This window comes from Cololabis saira, chromosome 1, assembly GCF_033807715.1.
Source record: "Cololabis saira isolate AMF1-May2022 chromosome 1, fColSai1.1, whole genome shotgun sequence".
In the NCBI taxonomy this organism is placed as follows: Eukaryota; Metazoa; Chordata; class Actinopteri; order Beloniformes; family Belonidae; genus Cololabis; species Cololabis saira.
In genome coordinates, this window is record NC_084587.1 from 10,446,025 (window position 1) to 10,470,791 (window position 24,767).

The following is a 24,767-nucleotide window of genomic DNA, read 5'->3' on the forward strand; positions in this document are numbered from 1 at the left end:
GAGGAACAGATATACTTCCTCCGGCTATTTCATTTCTGTCATGTATTTATCATTATTTACTACATCTGACGCCAAACAAAACAGCCCTATTCTTGAAGTAATGATCATTCAAAGAGTCAAGGTGACATTTATGATAAAAGGTTTCATCTTCAAGTGTGCTACAGAGAGCACGACCAGGAAGAAGGCCATCCGGCTTCAGATAGTTCATATCAGAAGCAGAAATCCAAGTGAAGACATTTTATTTGTCTAAATAGGAGGGAAGAAGTTGATGTAAGGAGCATTTTTAAATACTTCTGGAGTCTGTATGGAGAAAATGTTAAAAAACAAGTAGGCCTGTGTTGAAAAAATCGATTTCCCAATTCTAAATCGATTGTCATATTAATTCCTAAAAATCGATTCATATGTCTTAAGATCGATTTTTTTTTTTAAATTTATTTATGTATTTTAATTTTTTTTTTCATCATTACATTACAACTTTTGGTTATTTTTTTGTTTTTCCCAAAATTTTTGTTGGACACGAGAATAACTGGTGCCATTTTTTTGCCTTTAAATATGTTTAAAGGTATGAAAACATTAAAGTGTTAGGTTATAATTGCATACATTGTCTATATTTCATTACTTTATATACTGTCTTGGGGTTACATTTGCAAAAAATGATAAAAACCAAAATAGACCGAAAATGGAACAAATAAAAACGGAATGTGGGAAAAAATAAAAGCGATTTCATCCGTCTCTGTTTCCTCCCTGGATCTGTTTGGTAATTCTGACCCACGATGTTTCTGAAAGCAGTTCTATCAGCATTCTGGGAGCTGATTGGTCCTTACAGCATCATTAGCTGCCAATACTTGCTGTTTAATCTCAATATAATACTAGTAGTAATATTTTGCATAACTAGACAGTCATATAATTCATGCAACAGCTCAAAAAACAGTTTTAATAACACTAACCCAAATCAATATCGGAATCGAATCGAATCAAATCTTGATAATCGATTCTGAATCTTAAGAATCGGAATCGAATCGATTCTTGATATTTGAATCGATCCCCAGCCCTAAAAACAAGTCATGACAGCTTATTAACGAATGTAGGTAACCGACGGCGACACGTGGCGGGCCGTGATGAGTGTACAATCATGTCGGCGGTCTCCAGCTTTTCAGGATTGAATCATTCTGCTGAGGGATGACTGAGATCACGGCATCACGTCAACTTTCATCCAGCAGGATATCTGATTACTTTCAGGAAGTGCCGTTATTCTTCCTGTGGTTTCTCGTCCCGACTGTCAGCACAAACCCGCCAAAGTGAAAGGATTCTTGTCCGAGTCGTCTGCATCGACAGGGATGAAACCAACCCACAGTGGTGCGGGGAGGTGGAGAAGGTGAAGGGACTCGAGGAAGCAATGACGAAGGAGAAAACTAATCCTGGACTAATCATGGATGTTGCTGTAACAGCAGCTCACCTCCACCAGCAGAGACCCCCCCCCCCCCTCCCCCCGAGCTGAGCGCTGCAGAGCTTCATTTGTGCCCCAGAGGTTACAGTTTGTACGACATCAGCGACTCTGGAGACTCAAGCATCGTTTACCAATTACAGGCTCGCCTCCCTGCAGCGTGTGAGACGCTGCAGCCATGTCTGCTGGTGGAATCAGGAATAACGTAATTAATAATTGATTGATTGATTGATTGATTGATTGATTTAAATTCTTTATTCAGTCACATCACACTTTGATTGCTCTTTTGTAAACCGAAAATGAGCTGCACATTCGTAAATCTAGGTTATATATATATATATATATATATATATATATATATATATATATATTGTATATCTCATTTTAGTCTCTTTTCTAGCTTTTTGTACAACAAATTTACAAACATCACGCAAATTATATTTTGACTCATGTATTGAGAAAAGCCGTTGTACACAGACAGGGAGTAACTTTAATTTAGCTTTATACATAATTTGCATTATTTTATAATAAACCAAAATCATAAAATGTCATAACATGGGATTTTATAAACAATGGATTTGTATGTTCATAGTATCCCACCCTATTAATAATACGTATGGCTCGTTTTTGTAAGAGGACTATAGACTATATATATACATATACACATACATACATATATATATATATATATATATATATATATATATATATATATATATATATATATATATATATATATATATATATATATATATGTGTGTATGTGTGTGTGTATGTGTATGTGCATGTACATGCATCTGTGTACTGTATGTGTTTCATTCAGTCTTTTGGTGGTTCTGTAACCTCTAACGTCTGCTCTATCGTTAGTGTGCAGCACAATAAAGTATAGTTATTATCACCCACTCTGACACAGTCACCTCTGACCTCAGTATCTCAGCTTCATCGTAGTGAGTTTGCATGACTTTGGAGGTTTGGGGTGTTCATGACATCACTGTCTATATTTTAGCATGTTTTCCGTCTATATTCCATCTGTCCACCTGAGTGACTTCTCGTCTGCAGAGGACATGCTGGTGGTAGCGTGTATGATTATTTGTTAATGTTACTAACAGCCTGCTGTGACTGGCGGCCACCCGGAAGGCACCAGACACCAAAGCGACATCTGATAACCGGGAAGCCCCGGAGCCGTGAGCAGCGATTTCAGACTCGTTCCAAGTGGACGTCTGCTGGTATCTGCAGGATATCAGGCGGGCCGATACGCCGCGAGCAGCGGGGGCTCTGCTGGCCCTCGTTTCAGCCCTGGGGGCAAACGTTTCACATTGTTTTGGAAGCAACATTTAAAAAAAGGATGCGATTAACGTAGTGCTGCAGCTATCGAATATTTTAGTAATCGAGTATTCTATTGAAAATTCCATCGATTAATCGAGTAATCGGATAAAACATATTTTTGTTTAGTTAAAGAGCAATTATAAATATACATGAGATGTTAGATGTTAATTGACATTATTAAGACTAAATTATATAATACAGTAGGTTCATGGCTGTGCATTTAAAAACCCTGAACTTACACACGTTGACCAAATTCACTGCCTTCACTCAAATAACTAAGGATCTTTCCAAGAAGTTTTCTTATTTCTAACCTAAAAATGCCATTACACCTGATATCAGACATCACTTAAAATGTTAAGTTTTTTTCCCACGTGTTTCAATTGAACTTTCATTTGTGTCAAGCAAATTTTAAGTTCTAGTTAAGTTTTAAGTTAAAGTCTTTAAGATTTTGAGTTTTGGCAGTGTTCAAAATAAAATTATGAGACCTGCTGTATTGGATCACATTTTCTTTTAGTTAAAACTGTAGCGGGAACAGATGTTTAGAGGAACCTATGTATGTACCGGGTGAAGGGTGATTTACGGTTCCGCGTTAAATCGACGCAGAGCCCACGCCGTACGCGGAACCATAATTCAGGCTTTAGGGGAACATATCGGAGAGTGGACCAGAAGAATATAGAGTGGATTAAAAATAAAAGTTAAGTACTGAGCTACATGTGTCTCCCGTCAGTCTTGCAGACTGCCTGAGCATGGCATGTTACTAAAACCAAACATATCCGCCGCCTCTTTCTTCTAACTTTACGTGCGTGGCGTCAGCGCGTTGTGCCACATTAAACGTAGTTCGGGCGAAATACCTGCTTTGAGCTGCAAAATTAAACGATTCCTCGAGGCAGAGAAAATTCCTCGATCATTTTTTGTAATCGAATTACTCAAATTATTCGAGGAATCGTTTCAGCCCTAGATTGACGTATGGTGGCCGTGGCCATTCTGCCTATTTGCACTTCCACTTCAGAAAACCTCTGGTTGGCATCACAGGGCAGCGCCACGAAACCAGTATTGAAGTGAACAAAAGGGAGATATTATAAACATGTTATTATACTTTTGAACTTGCTGATTCTTTTCCTCAGACATACTTGATATGTAAAAATCTAAATATTCTTGTCCGACGAAAAGAATCAGCAAGTTAAATTGTAAAGCCAGGGAGAAATGAACTTTATTAAATCATGTTATTATACTGATCGGTTGCTTTAAGAGCGTTTTGACTGACAAGCCTTTCGTTCTCCTGTTGTGATGCTGCAGCGCTGATTAACCTAGACCCTCCCTGAACCTCTTTGTCACGTTTAATGGAAATTAAGGACTAAAATCGTAGGGATGAGGGAAGATCAGTTTCTGAAGTCAGAATTATAACATGACAAATATACAGCTCTGTTGATAAGATAAGTGTCTATTTCATTTTATTTTTTATTAACAGTTGTTTTTTTTTAATCAAAACTATCAAGAGGTCCAAATAAAAGCGATATTCATCCTACATGTAAATACAGCGGCACATTAATGTCTGTCCATACGGCAGATAGATGAAACACATAGGTTTTACGGTTGTTATGCAAGCGGCCGGAGAGCTATAGTTTATGTCAGTCCTAATTAGCGCACCCTCCTCTGCCTGAAAGAATAATTCTCCATAAATGTGCACTAAATTTTAATTATCCACAGCTGAAAACACAAATGTACTATTATGTTCCCGAGTAATGTCTGCTGATAGCACCTCGCTGTTTCATACAATTACAGAGGCTTTTTCAAATTAAAATTAATAGAGATGAACCAATTCAGGTAATCTTTTTTCTTTTTCTCCCCTAAACCTCTTACCTGTTGATTTTTCTTTGTAATTTCGCTTTTAATGGAACATTCAGCTGAAATAATTGCATTTATAATTAAAAAATAACCAATTTTTTACTGAACCTGCTGTGGGTTACAGAGTTACAGAGCCTCCTCCAGATGGTTCAGTGATTCGGGTTTCCTGAAAGAAACATTTATTCAAACAGAGAATAAATGTCGTTAAATATCCTTTCATGAACCATATAATAACCTGAGTGTGTTAGAGTCGATAGTCGTAGCTGCAGCTACAGGACAAGACTAGAGCGGCCCAGAGCTGCACGCTGACCTGCAGTCCCGCTGTGACGATGGAGGAGGATTCTGTGCAGCCGATGGCCACTCGCACTCAGTCCTCACTGCTACTCATTACATCTGCCTTGACTGAACATTATTTTTGTCAATGTTTGTTTTTCATACCAGTAGTTCATTTCCTGGGGCTAAGAGCACTGATCCGTGTAAGGGGAAGAATGAACGGGGCCATGTATCGTGAGCACTAGCGGAGCAGGCGGGGGGAAGAGGGGGCGGCCGCCCCGGCCCACTGCTGCGTGGGGGCTCGGGGCAAAGGGGAAAAGAAAAAGTGTGCTGAATAAAATAAGGAAAGTTGGACTATATAACAATTGCGTTCATAAGGATAAAGTTGTTAAAAAAATAAAAATGAAAGAAATAGTTCCTTCTCCCCGTGTGTTTCTGCCTGTCATGCACGGGTTCATGCACGGGCATGTTGTCTGTTTACTTTTAGCCAGTTGTCGCATCAGAGCCTTTAAAGGGGACCTATTATGGCATCTAATACTTATTTTAAAGCAGCACAATGTAACTTTCAGCTTTTGTTGAGTTTGGCGGCTTGTTTGGACAAAAGCGGTAGTGCTTTACCAGAAAGAACACTACGTTTCCCATGAGCACCAGCGCGTACTGCCGGAAAACTCCTGTCCCGTCACGTGCATTTGTTTTCATAGTGAATGAACTGGACGGACTTTCAAAACTACTTTTCTGTTTTCAGCGGTCGTTTGCAGGATGGATAGCGAAGAGGTAATGTATCTATTTTTGGCTAAACAATATAATATGACGATGTTGAAAAACACTAAGTTCAACTTGGTTTTATTAAGTTGTTTCAGCGAGATAATGCGCCCTACAAACTCATACGCTCTGCACCTTTTTCCTGTCACGTTTTTTAGAGGGACTTCGTCATAAATTAGTAGTCCAACATACTTACTGACAAAATAAAAAAATACTTTATAACCTGTGAATAACTGAATGCCCATTCCTTATATTTTGCAGATCAGCCCTGCACAATTTTACAGTTCTCAGGAGAATACTAGAACCCAAGACGAATCCCCTGAATGTGAAAACATTCTAATTTTGATTCTTATTGAACATAGAACTCTACATTTATATTTGTATCATTACAATTCTGTCTCTTGTTTTATCCCCATAAATCCCCATTGGTCGGACATACCCCCTCGTCTTTCAGCTCACGCCAGCGAGTGAACGCCGGGCCAATGTTTATGTATTCTTGTCCGGGCATTTAGCTTGTTACTTTCCCGCTTTCTTTTTTCGCCTCCTCCGATAAAACTTTTATTTTCTTGGGTTTTTTCGCTGCTTCAGCCATGATACCAGCTTCTGCTGAGCTCTGCGCTCCACGTCCCGCCCAGCTTTCTTCTCGACTACGAATGGGGAAGGAGGGGGAAGTGACGTATGCCGTAAAGCAGTCAAAGCCGTAAAAATGTGTAGTTTTTTAGTGTGGCAGGGTTCCTACCATGCTCCTCAAAGTTACATAGTGCCAGTGGAGGCGATACAGACCCCCCCAGACCATGACAGAGGTTCATTAAACCTGTTGGAAGTTGATGTACCATCACAATGACTCTGGAAATATTATATTAAGGTGGAAAAGTTACATTGTGCTGCTTTAAACAGGCCTTGAATGTCTTAAAAACAAGCTTTTGATTTTTTTTGCTAAATAAATTAGAAATTCAGCCTCTGAGCCATGTTTTTATCATCCCAGTCTCTAACCTCATTATCTATGCAGGATTCTGAGTGGGCGGGGCTATGATAATGAGGCACTGTGCTGATTGGCTGCCTGAATGACGCGATACACTGCATGAAAAAATGGCGGAAGCTCCGGCCGGCGGAGTTAGTTGTGGGCGTGGTTTCACGCGTCGGAGGCCAACCGATGTAAATTGCATTTTGGTTACGTAACGACGGGAGCAGAATCTGAACGGCTCGTAGACAATCATCAACATTCAACAATCAAACAATCATCGCCGTCAAAACAATTCAGATCAAACAACTGTTCTCATCGAGGGAACTGTTTTCAAAGAGTAATGAGTTCTGTCAATTTAATGTGCGTTTGAACATTATTGCAGGAGGATGGAGCAGCATATTCAAAAGCTTTGTTTCCAAGCTTGTATTGTACTTGGGGAGCGGGGAGCAGAGGGGCTTCGGGTTCGGGTCATGTAGTTGCACAGGTGAGGCCGGAGCAGTCCGAGTATGGATTTGTAAATGAAGGTGAACCAGCGCGAGAGCCTGCGGATGTGCAGCGATGAGCATTCAGCTGTGCTGTACGGTGTACAGCCACGGGTGAGATGGCCTTCAGTAAACGGTAAACTTTGTAGTCAAGACCACCTAAACCAGACCAAGACAGACCAAGACCAGAGTATCAAGACCAAGACTAGTTCAGCGCAAGACTGAGACCAAAAAGAAACCTAGTAATTTCATCATCTTGCGTGATTGTAGAACAGGGGTCGGCAACCCAAAATGTTGAAAGAGCCGTATTGGACCAAAAACACAAAAAACGAATATGTCTGGAGCCGCAAAAAATGAAAAGTCTTGTATAAGCCTTAGAATGAAGACAAATGGTGAAAAGAGAAATGTCGAAAAAAAAGTCAAAATGTGGAGAAAAAAGTCAATATTTAGAGAAAAAAAGTCACAATGTTGAGATTAATGTTGAAGTACAATCTCGAGAAAAAAGTTCAAATGTTGAGAAAAAAGTCGAAATGTCGAGAAAAAAGCCGAAATGTCGAGATTAAAAAGGAAAGGAAAAAGGAAGAAAAAAAAGAGGAAAAAAAGGAAAGAAAGAAGAAAAAAGAAAAAAAAAACAAGAAAAGAAAGAAAAAAAGAGAAAAAAGAGAAAAAAAAGAGAAAATAAAGACAAAGAAAGAGAAAAAAAGGAAGAAAAAAAGAAGAAAAAAGGGAAAAAAAGAAGAAAAAAGCAAAAAAAAAAACAAGAAAAGAAAGAAAAAAAGGAACAAAAAGAGAAAAAAAAAGAGAAAAGAAAGAGAGGAAAAAGGAAGAAAAAAAGAAGAAAAAGGGGAAAAAAAGGTGAAACATTTTTGAAAAAGCTCCAGGAGCCACTAGGGCGGCGCTAAAGAGCCGCATGCGGCTCTAGAGCCGCGGGTTGCCGACCCCTGTTGTAGAACATCAGCTCCATCCTGGTTCAGCTAGTTTCCATATGAGCTTGTATTCAACTGCAGCTCAATAACACAGAGAAGTGGATGATGATGCTGAACTCATTATAAATGTTTCCATCCATCAGCTGAGATCAGATATGTGTGGCGACTGCACTACCGCTATTTCTACACTATTGGAGGATTGACTCCAGTGCTTTTAAGGATTGACACGACTACTAACTAGTCCCAAAGTCCTCTAGCAGAATAACCAGCTCCAACACCCCCCTCCACCTCAGAAAAGTAGTGAATAGAAAATGTTACTGATTTAAATTGGACTTAATTTGTAGATGAAACGTGAATTTTAAATATTAAAGATACACAATTATCGACTTGAAATTGCATAATTTACCATTATAGTAGACAAATTACACTGAAGATCTGGTGATCACAATATTCTGTCACCTTGGTGTGCAACGGCATCTCAATTATTCGAGTTGGAGACCGAGACAAGACCACAAAAAAGTGGTCTCCAGACTGGTCTTGAGACCAAGACCAGTCTGGAGACCTACAACTCTAGTAAATGGTCCGGACAGTTCACGGAGAGCAGATCACAATAATCCAATACCGGCAAGAAAGTGTCTAAAATCAGGTCTTTACGTACCTGATGAGAAAAACAGGATTTGTTCCTTCTTACAAAAAAAGGAGGTGTGTCAGTCATGCGTATATAAGTTCCCTTAGTTCTCCACCTAACAGATAATTACCACTAATGTATCTTACCTTTTGTACCTATGACATTATCTGTGCCTGTCCTCTCTCTGTTCTCCATCCTGTCTTTCTGATCCCCCTTTTCCTGCTCTATCCGGCAGGTCTTCAGCAGGAGTTTCCCCCTTATGAACCAGGTCCTGGTCCAGGTTCCTTCCCTCTTAAAGGGGAGTTTTTCCTTGCAACTGTTTGGCCTTAAGGTTTTTCCTGCCATTGTTTATGTAATAACTGCACAGGGGTCTTGTTCAGGGTCACCATTCGGGGTCTCTATATGAATAAAATTGAATTGAAATTGATTAATTTTATCTCTCAAAAGCCTTTTCCAGGCTTTACATTTCTCACTGATGAGTTCAGTTTGATTCATTTTGCTTGTGTAGTACAGCAAGTTTACACAGTTACACACAAGCAATTAATATAATCCAATTAATTCTAACTGAGTTAAAAATTTAAATCTCATATGATGCCAATTCATAAAAACAGCCGGGTTAAGGAAGCCAACACGCTGAATATTCATGTGTTTTTAGTTGTTCCTCCGAGGCTTGTTTTTAACTTCCAGGTTGCTGATCTTATGTGTTCTGAACTTATAGTAAATAACTTTCGTACCAGGGACGCGCCTGCAGAGGAGTGTGTGTTTCTGTGTGGCCGCTGTATGAAATGATGTGTTTATCAACTGGAAAAATAAAAATGGATCTCTCAGTGCTGTGAACATGATATGTTTAATAACTGGAAAAAAAAAATCCTTAGGTTCCTTAATGCCTGAAGTGGCAGCGGTCAGAGCCAGTCAGGCTGAAAATCTGCAGCGGACTCATTCTGAAGATGTTCTCTTGAGAGAAAACAACAAATAACAGACGAATCTGGATGAAAGCTGGATGTTTCGACCCTTTCAAATTTGCAGACTCTGATAAATTAGAGAATAAAGCAAAAACACACTGAATAAAGTATCGCTTTGATGGAGATCAAAGTCTCGGAGGGATATCGCCGTCTTGTTAAGTTTTGTTAGATTCCCCAGATTCGGGTCTAAAAGCCGTTTATCATAATTAAAAAACATCCCAACCTCTGCCTGTTTTTTGTTTTTTTTATTAATGTATTGCTTTTTATTTCAGATTTGAATACCTTTAAATATCAAACTTATTTCTTTTATCATTGCATCTTATTATCTCTTGGAATAAATCAGCTTGTGCAAACCCCTTAAACACAAAGCTTGCTGACGCTGACGTGTTTGTGGTTACGGCTCCACGCACACATCTCCAGCACCGTTCCACCTTGGCAAGTAGTGACAGAGGCGAAACAGAGGCGTGCAGCCGGCGTCTCCGGCAGTGGCGTCAATTCAGTCAAAACTAAGGTATGGCAAGGTTACGAGTCACAGAAGTCTGCCATGTAGCTTATCTGTGTGGTCAAGAAAATTTTAACTTTTTCAATTGCAGTCTCACTCACATCCTGCTAACTATAAACACTACACTTTAACAACCTGTTGATCAATTCAGTCAATGCGACTTTACGCATCCGTTTTCGGCACCACAGAGAGCAAGCGGCAGAGTTAGAGAGCAGAAAAAGCGTATCTGACGAACGCAATTTAACTAATTTCTGTTCACTTCATTCACTATGTCAGTGCAACAATATCACGTGGACATCCACGTTTAACTTAAAACAGTTAAAGTCCAAATGCAAAAAGGAGAGGGAGGGAGCAGAAGAGAGAAAGAGAGAGAGTAAAAAAAGTCAAATATTTCCCTTAAACAGATTTATAAGAGGGTAGGGTGATTTGATATCTTACCTTAAGATTAACTTGCATAATTAATCCACCAGTGGCTAACTGGGGCAACATTGGACCCATCATTTGCCGTCTTTCTTTGAAAAAAAAAAAAAATTGCAGGGTTGCCTGCTTCCTTTTCATTTTTGTAAGTTAGTAACACTGAAAAACCCACTAAAAACTAGATTGACCTGGCGACCACTGTCGTCAGGGACATACTGTATAACATTTCAAGATATAAGGGGGGGATACAAGTGTTGGTAAAGATAACACCTAGTGAAATCGATCATGTTGTTCTGATATAAATTTGTAGTCATTTTATATGTATTAAATAATAGAATATTAAAAAAAAAAAGTTTTTTTCAAAAATACCATTAAAATGTTTAATTTTATGTAGAACAGCATAAAAATATGTTGCCGCTTTGTCGGGGACCCTGTAAAGATTATTTTCATGGGGCCCAAAATCCCGAGCGGTGCCCCTGGCCATGATCAATACTTTCATGGACAGTTCAGGGATTTAGGTGCTTCTTGTGAAACTGTGAGTTTTACCAATGTTTCAGTAACATTTAGTGTCCAAGAGTAACATCTTTCTTATGGGACAGACGTGTCTTTTAGTCCAGATCTGCCTAATTTCTGCCAACGCACCAATAGACACATAAAAACGCTTTACACTTTGTCCATCACTGTTAAATGTGGCTGTAAAAAGAATATGATTCAAATTGGACTTTCATACTTACCTGAATGTAAAATATAATGTAATTTATTTATTTATATATAGCACTTTGCAACAGCCTTTCATTGTGCCAAAGTACTTTACTGCAAGTAATATATAAAAAGGAGGATAAATAAGAACAATCAAAAACAATATAAGAATAAAAATACAACAACATTTAATAAGATAAAAGTGTCATACTGGGTGTTAAAAGTAGTGATGCACCGAAATGAAAATTTGTGGCCGAAACCGAAACCGAAAATAATAATAAACACTTGGCCGAATACCGAACAATACCGAATATGGTTCTTCGCAGTTTTTCATTTATTTTGCCAATTTTTTCACCATTGCATAAATCAAATACATTTGATTTAGGCATGCTTTTAAAAGAAAAAAATCTTTTACAAAATTACAAGGTAGAAAACATTTGCTGAACATAAAAAACTGAAAATGTTTTAATTTCCCATCATTTCTTAAATATTCCAGCAGACATTATACCAGCAAAGAACAATAACTTAAATTAGCCATCTTTGAGCTTACGTTAGGCTTAACTGACTGAACATTGTAACATAGGCCTTAAAACAATAAAAATGCATTAAAGCGCTCAGGGTTTTTTATCATTTCAAATGATAAATCAAACTTGTAGCTGAAGACTTTGCAGATGTGCCCCCTCTAGATATTTGAGCAGAATCATTCATTGCAAACAGCCATTCTTGTATTATTCTTTGCCACTCTAAAATAGTTCCACACTGCTGACATGTTTGCACCACTTCACTCCACGCTTCTTCGCTGTTTGATTTCGTCATCTAAATGCACCTGTAATAGATTGATTTATGTTGTTTTGGTTCACCGAAAGTGTTTTTTTGCCATTTTCGGCCGAACAATTTCGGTTACCGAACAATCGGTGCATCACTAGTTAAAAGTCATCTTAAATAGGTAGATTTCTAGCCTAGGATTTGGAAGATGCCGAGGTCAGAAATAAGGCGCACCTCGGCAGGGAGCTTATTCCAGAGCCGGGGGGGCAACGGAGAAAGCTCGGTCCCCCCAGTGTTTATAATTTGACTTCGGGATTTCCTGCAAAACTTGATGCGTTGACCTCAGCACTCAACCGGGATTACGGACAGTTAAAAGCTCTGATATATACAAGGGTGGGAGGTAGGAATGGGTGATATTTTACCGTTCACGATAAACCGTCGAAACAATTCCCCACGGTAAGAATTTGTCATCTCGCGGTAAAAACGATAAATTCCCGTTGATGACGTTTTTGTGTAAAACTGATTTATGGTTCTGTGTTTAAATCCACGCACAACGTACGTGAAGAGAAGGAAGGGAAGGAAGGAAGGAAGGAAGGAAGGAAGGAAGGAAGGAAGAAAGAAGAAGAAAGAAAGAAAGAAAGAAAGAAAGAAAGAAAGAAAGAAAGAAAGAAAGAAAGAAAGAAAGAAAGAAAGAAAGAAAGAAAGAAAGAAAGAAAGAAAGAAAGAAAGAAAGAAAGAAAGAAAGAAAAGAAAGAAAGAAAGAAAGAAAGAAAGAAAGAAAGAAAGAAAGAAAGAAGCCTTCCCGTTGATGAGGTTTTTGGTTTTGTGTTTTTGTGAGTCATTCCAGTTTTGCAGTACAGGTGAACTAATTTAATTGGTTTTTATCAATTCAATTTAATTGGTGTAGTTTAGTAGTATTTAGTATCTTTTACAGCAGTGTTTTGGGGGCTCCAAAGACTGAATGTGGTTATAGATTTATAGTTACAAAGGTGGAGTTGAATTGGTATTTTTTTTAAATCGTCATTTTTATCGTTATCGGGATAAATGCCAGAAATTATCGTGATACATTTTTTAGTCCATACCGCCCATCCCTAGTGGGAGGCCGTTAGGAGCTTTAAAAACGGACATCAAAAGTTTAAAATCAACTCTATAAAGGATGGGAAGAAGTGAAATCAAAGGAAAAATCAAAAGATGAGCTAAAATGATCTCAGTGAGGTCGGGTGTGTGTTTGGAGGATCCATCTGTTAATTACCAATGACCTTGTTTGCAGAACGACATGTAATTCTTTAATTATGCCTGACACTCAGGTCTGTCCTGACATAACCACTCTGATGACATTTTCATTTCCTTTCCCTTATTTACTCATGAGGCACATCTTTAGTCTTGGTATCGCTTTCTCCCTATTTTGCGTTTATAAAAGCGGGCGAAGTACGGCGCCATCGCTTGTGACATCAAGCCTGCCGTTCTGAGTGAGTGCGAGGGCGCTGCTTTATTCTGTCCCACTGCAATTACCACTAATCATCATCTCATTTTACTTTCTCTTTCATATCTAAATCACCCCAATTCAATTTATGTCCTTTATTCGTGTGACAAAGGTGGGAGCTTTTTATTCTGCTCTCGCTTTCTTTTGACTTTCTCGACCTCGCCTGATCTTTTCCTCGCTGTCTTTAATTTTTACATAAAGGCTTTCAGCTCTATTAGTTTGTGTTCTGGAGGTAAGAGGTGATACTGATGCGAATGCTGAGTGCGGTATTACCGGAGCTTCCAGCGTCTCTGATTGCTGATTGCACCTTTGTGTTGTTATATACTTCATCCAGAACTCAACCTCGCCTCTAGATAATTGATATCTACAAAGTTTAGGACTAAATACAACTGGCAATCAGGTTAAACTGAAGGTGAGGGGTTACAGGTGATGTACAAGTGGTCATAATTGCAGATCAGACTTATCTTTAAACGCAGCTGAAACGTGCAGATGTCTGTACTCTGGTTTCTGTGCAACCATTAATCAATAGCCAATGGCTCGTCATGATTTAGGGGCGGGGCTTGCCAACAGGTTAACTGGAACAGCGCTACAAAAATAAAACCAATAATTAAAGCTGCAAGCAGCGATGAACGGGCCCTCGAACTCACGGCCACCGCCCCCCATAAGCATATCAGAAATGACACCACCCACGACTTCTTATGTCAAACCATTGAAAAGTTATAGCAGGAAATAGGGACAACCAATCAGAAGAAGGGGCGGGACTAATTTTCACTAATTATGGTCAAGGACTCAATACCGAGTCCCATGACACCACCCGCGACTCTTTATGTCAAACCATTCAAAAGTTATAGCAGATAAAAAATATTCTAGGGGGCGCTGTTGAGCCGTTAGGCCACGCCCATTAATGCAAGCCATGAAATATCAAATTTATCACCAGGCCTGGCTTGCATGCAAAATTTGATGACTTTTGGGGAACTATCAAATATGGACCAATCACATGAAGGGGGGGGCGCGCTTTTTGGCATCTAGCGTCACCACGGTAACACTTTTGAAAGAGAAAAGTAATGCATGTAGTCGCAGGGTGGAGACGCACATTTTGATGTATAACGTTACGGTTTGGGCGGTATTAATTGCCGAAGGAATAGCATAAATTGCGCCAAAATTACACAATTAATTCAAAATGGCCGACTTCCTGTTCGGTGTCGGCCATGGCGCCAAGAGACTTTTCTTTAAGTTGTGCCATGATACAGGTGTGTACCGATTTTCGTGCATGTACGTCAAACCGTATTGTGGGGCTTGAGGCACAAAGTTTTCTAGGGGGCGCTGTTGAACCATTAGGCCACGCCCATTAATGCAAACCATTAAATATCCAATTTTTCGCCAGGCCTGGTTTGCGTGAAAAATTTGGTGACTTTTGGGGCACGTTTAGGGGGGCAAAAAGGCCCTAATTTTGTCGGAAGAAGGAAAATTACTACAGATACAATAGGGCCTTCACACTGTCAGTGCTCGGGCCCTAACTAGTCTGCTCTCTTGGTTCCATAGCTTCACTAAACCAAAATACACGTACATTACATGATATGTACGTAACCAATGAGAAAGCTGCAGTCATTATTAATATTAAGCAAGCACCTTGCGAACTGATATTAAACTGCGTATTACTCAACATATACTTAAATCAAATATTACAAAATCTAAACTATTAATCACTTTGTTCATATGTACAAATGGCTCTAACAATGATAACAACTTTGCTTCTCAATAATGTTCTTACACTTTGGTGCAGTAACCACAAGACAAAGAGAAAAATGTGAAATCGGCTACTTTATGTGTGAATACAGCCAAGAGGAACATTTATGTAAACTTGGCATCCCTTTAATTACTGTCGTTCATCTAATGAAGGCTCAAAAGGGCTTGACGAGGACTAAAATATAAGGTCTGACTGATATTTGACTAACAAAACCCTGCTTGATTGCTTTGCTTAGCTGATTTTGTTAACAATTTAAAACTACCCCTGAAAAGGTCTGAATTTGGCAAACATATCTTTATAATATAATAAAACCATAAACTCCGATGGCATCCAGTCAGCTTCCACAGTGGGGAGTTGATTTGTGATGTGTGAACAGAGCTCGTTAATGATTCAAAGACTAATCTAATTAGTTAATGATGCTTAAAGACCAGACTGCTGAGCGATATTACATCTGTCAGCATCAGCGTTTGAGTGGCAGACACTTGTTTGGGACTGACTGACTGACAGCTTGACCTCTGCGTAATCCACTGCTCTTGAACTTTAAGATAAAGTGGCACGAAAAAGTAGGTGAGCCCTTTTGCTTTTCTGCATTAATTTCTTACAAAAATGTGATCTTATCTACATGTAAGTCACCATATTATACAGGCTTGTCTATTGATTCAGGAAATCAGCAAGTTCTTTTTTATTTAATATACTTTAGATTACATTTAACAGACACTTCAAAAGGACTTGTGGTTGAGTTGTTGATATGATTTTCACAGCGTATTTGTAGAGTTGTGTATCACTTGCATGACAGTTATAAGAGAAGGTGTATGAATGAATAATCTGGGCCATATATGGCAAAGAGTAGGGGCCCCAGTACCAAGCCTTGGGGCACCCCTGTGGCGAGGTGATGTAATGAAGATGTTTTCTCATGCCATGACATTTTAAAGGAACGTCACTTGCCAAAGGAAGGTCATGCCACTGTCATGTTTAAGTAATTTTTCTCATGTCTTTAAAAACACAAACAGAGAACGTAAAATAGATTTACTTTTGAAATATATCCCCTGCAGCAAATATTAAATGGGACAGATGAAAGCTAGAATAGCTTGTCTTACCCTGTTTAAAAGTTCTAGGCACTTAAAAGTGTTTAGATGTTTAGATCACCGTTGTGAGTTGCTTTGAAGATCTTTTGTTTTTGTTCTGTTATTTGAGCCGTTGTTCTATTTTATGATATTTGAATTTCAATGTTTGATATTCTATTTTATTTCCTGTTTTAAATCATTCTGTGACTTATCTATATTCTATTTTATATGTAGCCAAATCAAGGCCAAAGGTTTTGCTAATTTGAAAATAAAATTTGAACCTGAAAATTCTTTTTCACAGTTTCAATTTTATTTTTTTCAGTATCAGATCTTTTTTTCAGTTTCACATCTTTTTTTTTCAGTTTCAAATTTTTTTTTCAGGTTCAGACTTTTGGCCCCGATCTGGCGAAACTGAAAAAAAAAGATGTGAAACTGAAAAAAAAGACGTGAAACTGAAAAAAATAGATTTGAAAATGAAAAAAAGATTTGAAACTGAAATAAAAAAATTTTATTTTCAAATTAGCAAAACTTTTGGCCTTGATTTGGCTCCATAATTTTACACTTGGTTTCAATAAAGGCATCTTTGTACTGCACAACATCTTTAAGTCATTGACGTGTTCACACTAGGTGACTGATCAGCAATAAAGAGTCACACACGACACAATCTAGATACTCGTCAATCACCCAGAAGTATCAGCTCTCCAAAACCAAGTTTTTTTTAACGCAAAACACAGCAGAAATGACGTGAAATAGTACTAAACAGAAAATGTAAATTTGCAACGTGTTCACATGATGACTTATTGCCATATTGCTCTTGCTTCTTTACTGTTTAACAGAAAGAGATTGAATGTTTTACAACATCTCCCTCTTCTTTCTTCACTCATGGTGGACTCACCCATCTCTAGCTCCCTCATTAGCTAGGGCATTGTTTCTCAACCGAGGGTCCGCGGCCCCTTAGTGGTCCCTGGTGTAATTGCAAGGGGTTTGTTTTATTTTTTTAAAGATTCACTGACATTTATAGAAAAATATTATTATTTCACTCAAATGTGACTGAGACCTTTATCTACCTAAACTAATGACCTTTCTTTTCTCTTTCACAAGTGTATTTCATTGTAGTTTAATAAGAAATCTTGCACCCGTTTGCATTGTCAAAGTTACTGCATGACACTGTTAATGAAGATTTAACACAATCTGCATCTTTGTTTCCCTGTTTCAGTGGACATACGCCATTCAGTTCTTAAAAATGCTTTTATTGTGAAATATATCTAGGAAGCTTGTTGCAAAGTTAAAGTTAAAATTGCACTAATGTTTGAAAAAAAAACGAAGAAGAAGATGATAAGCACAGTAACACAAAGAAGAAGAAGAAAAGAAGTAGAAGCTCATATAAAAAAAAGACAGCTTGTTCTGGACGTAGCAGACTCTGACCCAGCGGAAAAGAAAAAGAAAACAGACGGCAAAAACAGACTTCACAAAGAATATATCATGTTGGGATTTACAGCAACTTATTCAGACCCTCCGTGTTTTTTATGTGGAGAGGTTCTGTCAAACCAGCACACATGCAGCGATCAGGGTTGATCAAAAATATGAAGGGTTCCCAGGAGCCCAAAAAGGTTGAGAACCACTGAGTTGGAGGAATGTAAATACAACCAGCTTTTCTTTGTTTAGTCGGAGAACTTTGTCCTTGGAATTGTGTGAGAAGTAGGAATGGGCGATATTTTACCGTTCACGATAAACCGTCAAAAAAATTCCTCACGATAAGAATTTGTCATCTCGCGGTAAAAACGATAAATTCCCGTTGATGTTTTTGTGTAAAACTGATTTATGGTTTTGCGTTAAATCCACACACAACGTACGTGAAGGAAGGGAGGGAGGGAGGGAGGGAGGAAGGAAGGAAGGAAGGAAGGAAGGAAGGAAGGAAGGAAGGAAGGAAGGAAGGAAGGAAGGAAGGAAGGAAGGAAGGAAGGAAGGGAGAAAAGAGGAAAGGAAGAAGGAAGGAGAGAGCAGGAGGAAAGAAGGAAGGAAGGGAAAAAAGTAGGAAGGAAGGAAGGAAGGAAGGAAGGAAGGAAGGAAGGAAGGAAGGAAGGAAGGAAGGAAGGAAGGAAGGAAGGAAGGAAGGAAGGAAGGAAGGAAGGAAGGAAAGGGGAGAAGGAAGGGAGAAAACAAGGAGAGGAGGAAGGAAGGGAGAAAAGAGGAAGGGAAGAAGGAAGGAGAGAGCAGGAGGAAAGAAGGAAGGAAGGGAAAAAAGAAAGAAAGAAAGAAAGAAAGAAAGAAAGAAAGAAAGAAAGAAAGAAAGAAAGAAAGAAAGAAAGAAAGAAAGAAAGAAAGAAAGAAAGAAAGAAAGAAAGAAAGAAAGAAAGAAAGAAAGAAAGAAAGAAAGAAAGAAGGATAAATTCCCATTGATGACGTTTTTGTGTAACAAACATGGCGGATCTGAGAGCGTGATAGATTTATAGTTAAAAAAGATGGAGTTAAATTGGTATTTTTTTATCGTCATTTTTATCGTTATTGGGATAAATGCCAGAAATTATCGTAATACATTTTTTAGTCCATACCGCCGATCCCTAGTGAGAAGGTAATTTTCTTTTTCTTTCCATGAAAGTTTTCCTGCCAAACTGGCATTTTTTCCCTTTCTTGTACCCCCCCAAAAAAAAAAACACACACACACACACACAGAAAGACAGGTAAAGTGATTACACAGCCTCATATTCCACCTGTACTTCCACAACACCTTTTATCTGTGAAAAAGTCTGAACCAATTAATGCATTACAGTCATGCTGTTGCTCCGTATCAATAATCAGACGTCCCCTTTTTGCATCTCCTCACCGTGCGCCTCTCATCCTGAGGAACATCAAACATTACTTTCATGTTTCAGCTTCATCACAGGAATCTCAAAATAGTCGAGGTGTAGCTGCAGAAAACGTGCAACAGTTGTGTGAATCTGGAAAAAAAAAAAAAAAGGGCTAAGAGGAAAGTGAATCACTTTAGGGCCTTTGTTAAAACTTGGTGCAGATGAGGAACAAGAGGCTGCTAAATAAAACAAACCTCAGTGTGTCACTCGTGCTCCCGGAGGGGCCTGTACGGCCCCCTAAAGAGTGAGCTTAACCTCCAGTTAAGAAGGTGTAGTCACACTCTCACTGAACTCACTGGAGACCCGGCGGACGACAGAAATAACCACATGTTAATGTGTGCACTCAACTGTATAAATAAAACACTAAGTTTTCTCTTTCTTTCCCCCCGTACAGATGATCCCTCTGGTCCCGACATCTTCCCCTCTCAGCGTCACATTAAAGTCAAACATGACTGCCAGGCAATCGTTGGGGGCTGCTGCATGATTTAAACCCATCAAGACAGTGGGATTTTGCTCAGATTGTCACATTGACAACTCTGGGGACTAATGTTGCTTTTATCAACGAAAATTATGACTAAATATCGTCATCAACGAACCTTTATTACTAGGCCTGTGTTGAAAAAAATCGATTTCCCAATTCTAAATCGATTCTCATATTAATTCCTAAAAATCGATTCATATGTCTAAAGATCGATTTTTTTTTCTTTTTTTCTTTTATTTATTTATGGTTTTTTTTTTCATCATTACATTACAACTTTTGGTTATTTTTTTGTTTATCCCCAAAAAAGGAATGTTTTGTTGGACACGAGAATAACTGGTGCCATGCTTTTGCCTTTAAATATGTTTAAAGGTATGAAAACATTAAAGTGTTAGGTTATAATTGCATAAATTGTCTGTATTTCATTACTTTATATACTGTCTTGGGGTTACATTTGCAAAAAATGATAAAAACCAAATGCTCAAAAATTAAAAACCAAAATAGACCGAAAATGGAACAAATAAAAACGGAATGTGGGAAAAAATAAAACCGATTTCATCCGTCTCTGTTTCCTCCCTGGATCTGTTTGGTAATTCTGACTCACATGTTTCTGTTTCAGTTCTATCAGCATTCTGGGAGCTGATTGGTCCTTACAGCATCATTAGCTGCCAATACTTGCTGTTGAATCTCAATATAATACTAGTAGTAATATTTTGCATAACTACAGTCATATAATTCATGCAACAGCTCAAAAAACAGTTTTAATAACAGTAACCCAAATCAATATCGGAATTGAATCGAATCGGATCGAATCAAATCTTGATAATCGATTCTGAATCTTAAGAATCGGAATCGAATCGATTCTTGACATTTGAATCGATCCCCAGCCCTATTTATTATCTGAGGAAAACGAGACGAGACGCAACGAAAATGCTGGTCATGTGATGATAACGATAATTAAATAATGCAATATCGTAGACGAATAAAAACAAGACTAAAATGTAGATTACAAAATAAAAACTCTGCTAAAATGTGTCTTCATTTTCGTTGACCAAAACAAGATGACACGAAATGTTCTACCAAAGATCTTTAATCTCCATGTTTTCAGTAGTTTCCTCTGGTTTAGTTCTGGGTGACGTCACGTCCTCAATCCCAGTCGCTGCAGCGGGGAATCAGATCCAGAAGATGTAGCTGCAGAGTTAGAGGCTGATGCCGTTAACGCAGAGCTCTAGTTAACGTCAATTAAAAACAAAGTTACATGGAGAAAAGGACCGATGGCCGGGCACGCGGGGATCTGCTCTGGGGCTGGAGAAGAAGAAGAAGATCCATCTTTGGATACACTTTCCTACATAGACGTGGAAAAGAAAACCCAATGTGTCGTTGAAAAAGAAAAAGATGGGGAGAAATGCAGAAAAATAAATACGTTGTAAACTCAAATTAAAGTCTTCTGTATCTGGAATGAATGTATTCTTGAGTCTATAAGGTAACAATAATATAATAATAAGATAACCTTGTTTGAATTGTAAAATGAGTTTGGCTAAATACAATCTTTGACTAAAACTAAACTAAAATGGTCCTGGACAATTCTGACCAAAATAAGACTAAAATGCTCAGACTTTTAGTCGACTGAAACTTGACATGAATAAAAGGAGAATGAACGTGACTAAAACTAATAAAAAATAAAATGATAGCTTGACCCAAAGACTAGACCAGGGGTCGGCAACCCGCGGCTCTAGAGCCACATGCGGCTCTTTAGCGCCGCCCTAGTGGCTCCTGGAGCTTTTTCAAAAATGTTTTACCTTTTTTTTTCCTTTTTTTCATTCTTTTTTTTCTCTTTTTTTCCTTTTTTTCTCTTCTTTTTTAATTCTTTTTTTCTTCCTTTTTCTTTTCCTTTTTAATCTCGATATTTCGACTTTTATCTCGATATTTCGACTTTTTTCTAAACATTTCGACTTTTTTCTCAACATTTCGACTATTTTCTCGACATTTTGACTTTTTTCTCAACGTTTCGACTTTTTTCTCGACATTTTGACTTTTTTCTCGACATTTCGACTTTTTTCTCGACGCTTCGACTTTTTTCTCAAGAATTCGACTTTTTTCTCAAAATTTTGACTATTTCCGCGACATTTCGACTTTTTTCTTGAAATTTTGACTTTTCGCCTTTCGCCATTTGCCTTCATTCTAAGGCTTATACAAGACTTTTCATTTTTTGCGGCTCTAGACATATTTGTTTTTTGTGTTTTAGGTCCAATATGGCTCTTTCAACATTTTGGGTTGCCGACCCCTGGACTAGACTAAAACTAAAATTGAAACAGGCTGACAGAAACAACACTACACTGGCTCTGCGGCGGCTGCTGCTGCGTCAGCGTGCGGCTGCTGTTCAACAGCCGAGCAGCGCGATCCACAGACTGAGAGCTGAAAGGATTCAGCAACTCATCTCCATGTCACGCCAATGAAAGCCCGTCTCCAATTAGATCTGCGGAGGCAGGGCGACACATCGGCCCTCAGCTCGACGCGCTGGTGCAGGAGGACGGGAGGGAAGAGCCGAAGAGGAGGTTGCTGCTACGGCTGAGAGAGAAAACAGCCGAACCCTCAGAACTCGCAAACACAAAAACACACACCCAAGTGGCAGTGCACACATCGTTGCCTCCGGCCCTCTGCCTTTTCCACTTCATCACACTCGTCGTTCACCACCTTTCATCTCCCGCCCTCTCCCCATCTCTCCTCCGCCTCCACCGCCGCCCGCCGCTGCTCAGTTTCAGCCCGACTTGCTTCATCATCATGTTTCTAATCAAACTCACTTGACGTCTTAATTAATGTCATATCCGGCTTTTTAATTATCAATGACCCTATTTCGACGCTGCGTTAAATACATTTTGTTTTAAAGGATCCCATAATGTCCTGATTGAATTAAACTTACTATTTTTGTTCGGGGGAAATAATTTCAGAAGATGATTCATCTCAAATCTGGTGGCAGAGTGATGACGATGGCACTTTACTGAGTGATGGGTGCAAAACCGAACTTCAGATCTGACGTTTGCCGAGCAACAGCAATGACAAAAAGGGAGTTTATTAACTTCAATCATTTAGGATTAAATACCGTATTTTCGGGACTATAAGTCGCTAGGGCTGGGCGATATATCGAGATTTTAATATATATCAATATATTTTCAGACTTGATATGGTACGAGACAATATCGTTTATATCGATTTAAAAAAAAATAAATAAAAAATTATGATTTTGATATAGCTTATTTTGTGACAAATTGACTTGAAAGTTTTATTTGAGATTTACACAAATGTTTTGTTATTTGCACAACTGTCAACCTCAGTGGAAAAGTCTGCCTGTTACTGTCTACATTGTATTAATTGCACAGTGTATTTTAATTTAATTGTTATGCAGGAAAGGGATATTTGTTCTATTTTATTCAAGAAGCATTTTTTTTTTTTTTAATATTTTTTTTATCCCCGATTTTTTACCCATTTCATCACCCAGTGCTCATACCTAAGTAACAGTCCTGGGCATTGCTCTCCTCTGCCAACCCAGGGAGGGCCCTGCACTGAGCTCAGGTCTCCTTCTTATCCTGAGGAGTGAACAGCCGCTTCTTTTCACCAGACAGGGTGAGGATTCTCTGACCGGACGTAGCGCGTGGAAGGATCACGTTATTCTGGCCAGATCCTCCCCACCCCATCTGGTGCCCCGGTTGGCCAGAGGGGACATGTATAGCCCAGGACTGTTGCATGTTTTTGTGAGGGTAGCTCACATTAGCTACCCAAGGGAACACGGGGAGAACATACAAACTCCACACAGAAAGGCCCTTTCGCCAACCCCACCCAGGGTGTGGGCACTGAAGTCATGGGAGAACTAACACGCACTTCAGCACCCACAGCGTCCCCGGCAGGAATCGAACCCAGGACCTTCTTGCTGTGAGACGGCTGCACTACCAGCTGCGCCACCGTGCCCCCCCAAGAAGCATTTTTATTCTATATATGCAGGCAGTTTATTTTTATTTCATTTGTTTTATACATTTTGATATTGTGCAGACCTCTGTTAATAAAGGAATCTGTGTGACATTTGGCACGAGTCTTTGTATTAAAACTGACTGTTTTTTTAAGGGTTTGCCTCAGAAAAAAATGAAGCTAACAGAGATGCTATGCTATAATGCTTTGGGGGAAACCCCAATTATGGCACAGAAAAAATATCGATATATATCCAGTATCGCCATTCAGCTAGAAAATAACGAGATATGACTTTTGGTCCATATCGCCCAGCCCTATAAGTCGCGTTTTTTTTTCATAGTTTGGCCGGGGGTGCGACTTATACTCTGGAGCGATTTATGTGTGAAATTATAAGCACATTATTACCAGTATATCATTTCTCATGTTATTTTCACACTAAACCTCAAAAGGACGAACTGCAACTGATGATGAGTTCATTGGATTTTCCACTTCAGAGCGACTTATAGTCCAGAAAATACGGTAAATACTAGCACAAGTCGGATTCTAATTATCAAGAGCTGACGTTGTGCAGAAGTTATGTGTGAATGAATGTAATGGCTTAATTTAACCAAGCAACAAACACGTTTTGTTAATGCTTTGCTTCTTCCAACATAAATGTTGATGTTCTGTTTATTTCATTGGTGCAGCTTGAATTATTCAGATGCATCAGGTTCAACCCAGTTTCTACGATATCTCGCATTTCTGAATCAGACCGTTGACAGCTTAAAATGTGGAGTTGACGCGACAGCGGTTTAAATTTTTGGTGGTGAATTTGCACAACGGGCTTATAGCTACCATGGAGACGAGCAGAAAGTCCCGGCCCGAGGAAAATAATTCCTCAGCTTCAACGTACGACAGAAAAATAAAAAATGCTTATTGAAATGATCATCTGGTCAGCCTTTAATGTAGCGACTTTTTGGCTCAATAAAAGAAACACATACCGACATGTTATTTTAATTTGTGTACTTTACTTTTCCACCAAAAATGGGTGAGAGAGCACCAGATTTGGCTCAACAGCAGCTTGTTAATTAGCAGCTCTTTATTTGAAAGCATAGCTTGCAGTATTGCAGGAATGTGAGGGTCAGTACCTCCAGTCTTGGAAGTGCTTTTAGTCAGACAAAATAAAGCGTAACCAGGCAACCACATGTAGCG

The 24,767-nt window shown here is 38.9% G+C and overlaps 1 protein-coding gene across 1 annotated transcript in view; it reads right to left on the reverse strand.

Annotated features, from left to right (window-relative positions):
* The window catches only part of LOC133458283 (glutamate receptor ionotropic, NMDA 2B-like), a 176,639-nt gene that overhangs the window by 98,284 nt on the left and 53,588 nt on the right, over positions 1-24,767 (reverse strand). The gene's annotated exons all lie outside the window — the stretch shown is intronic.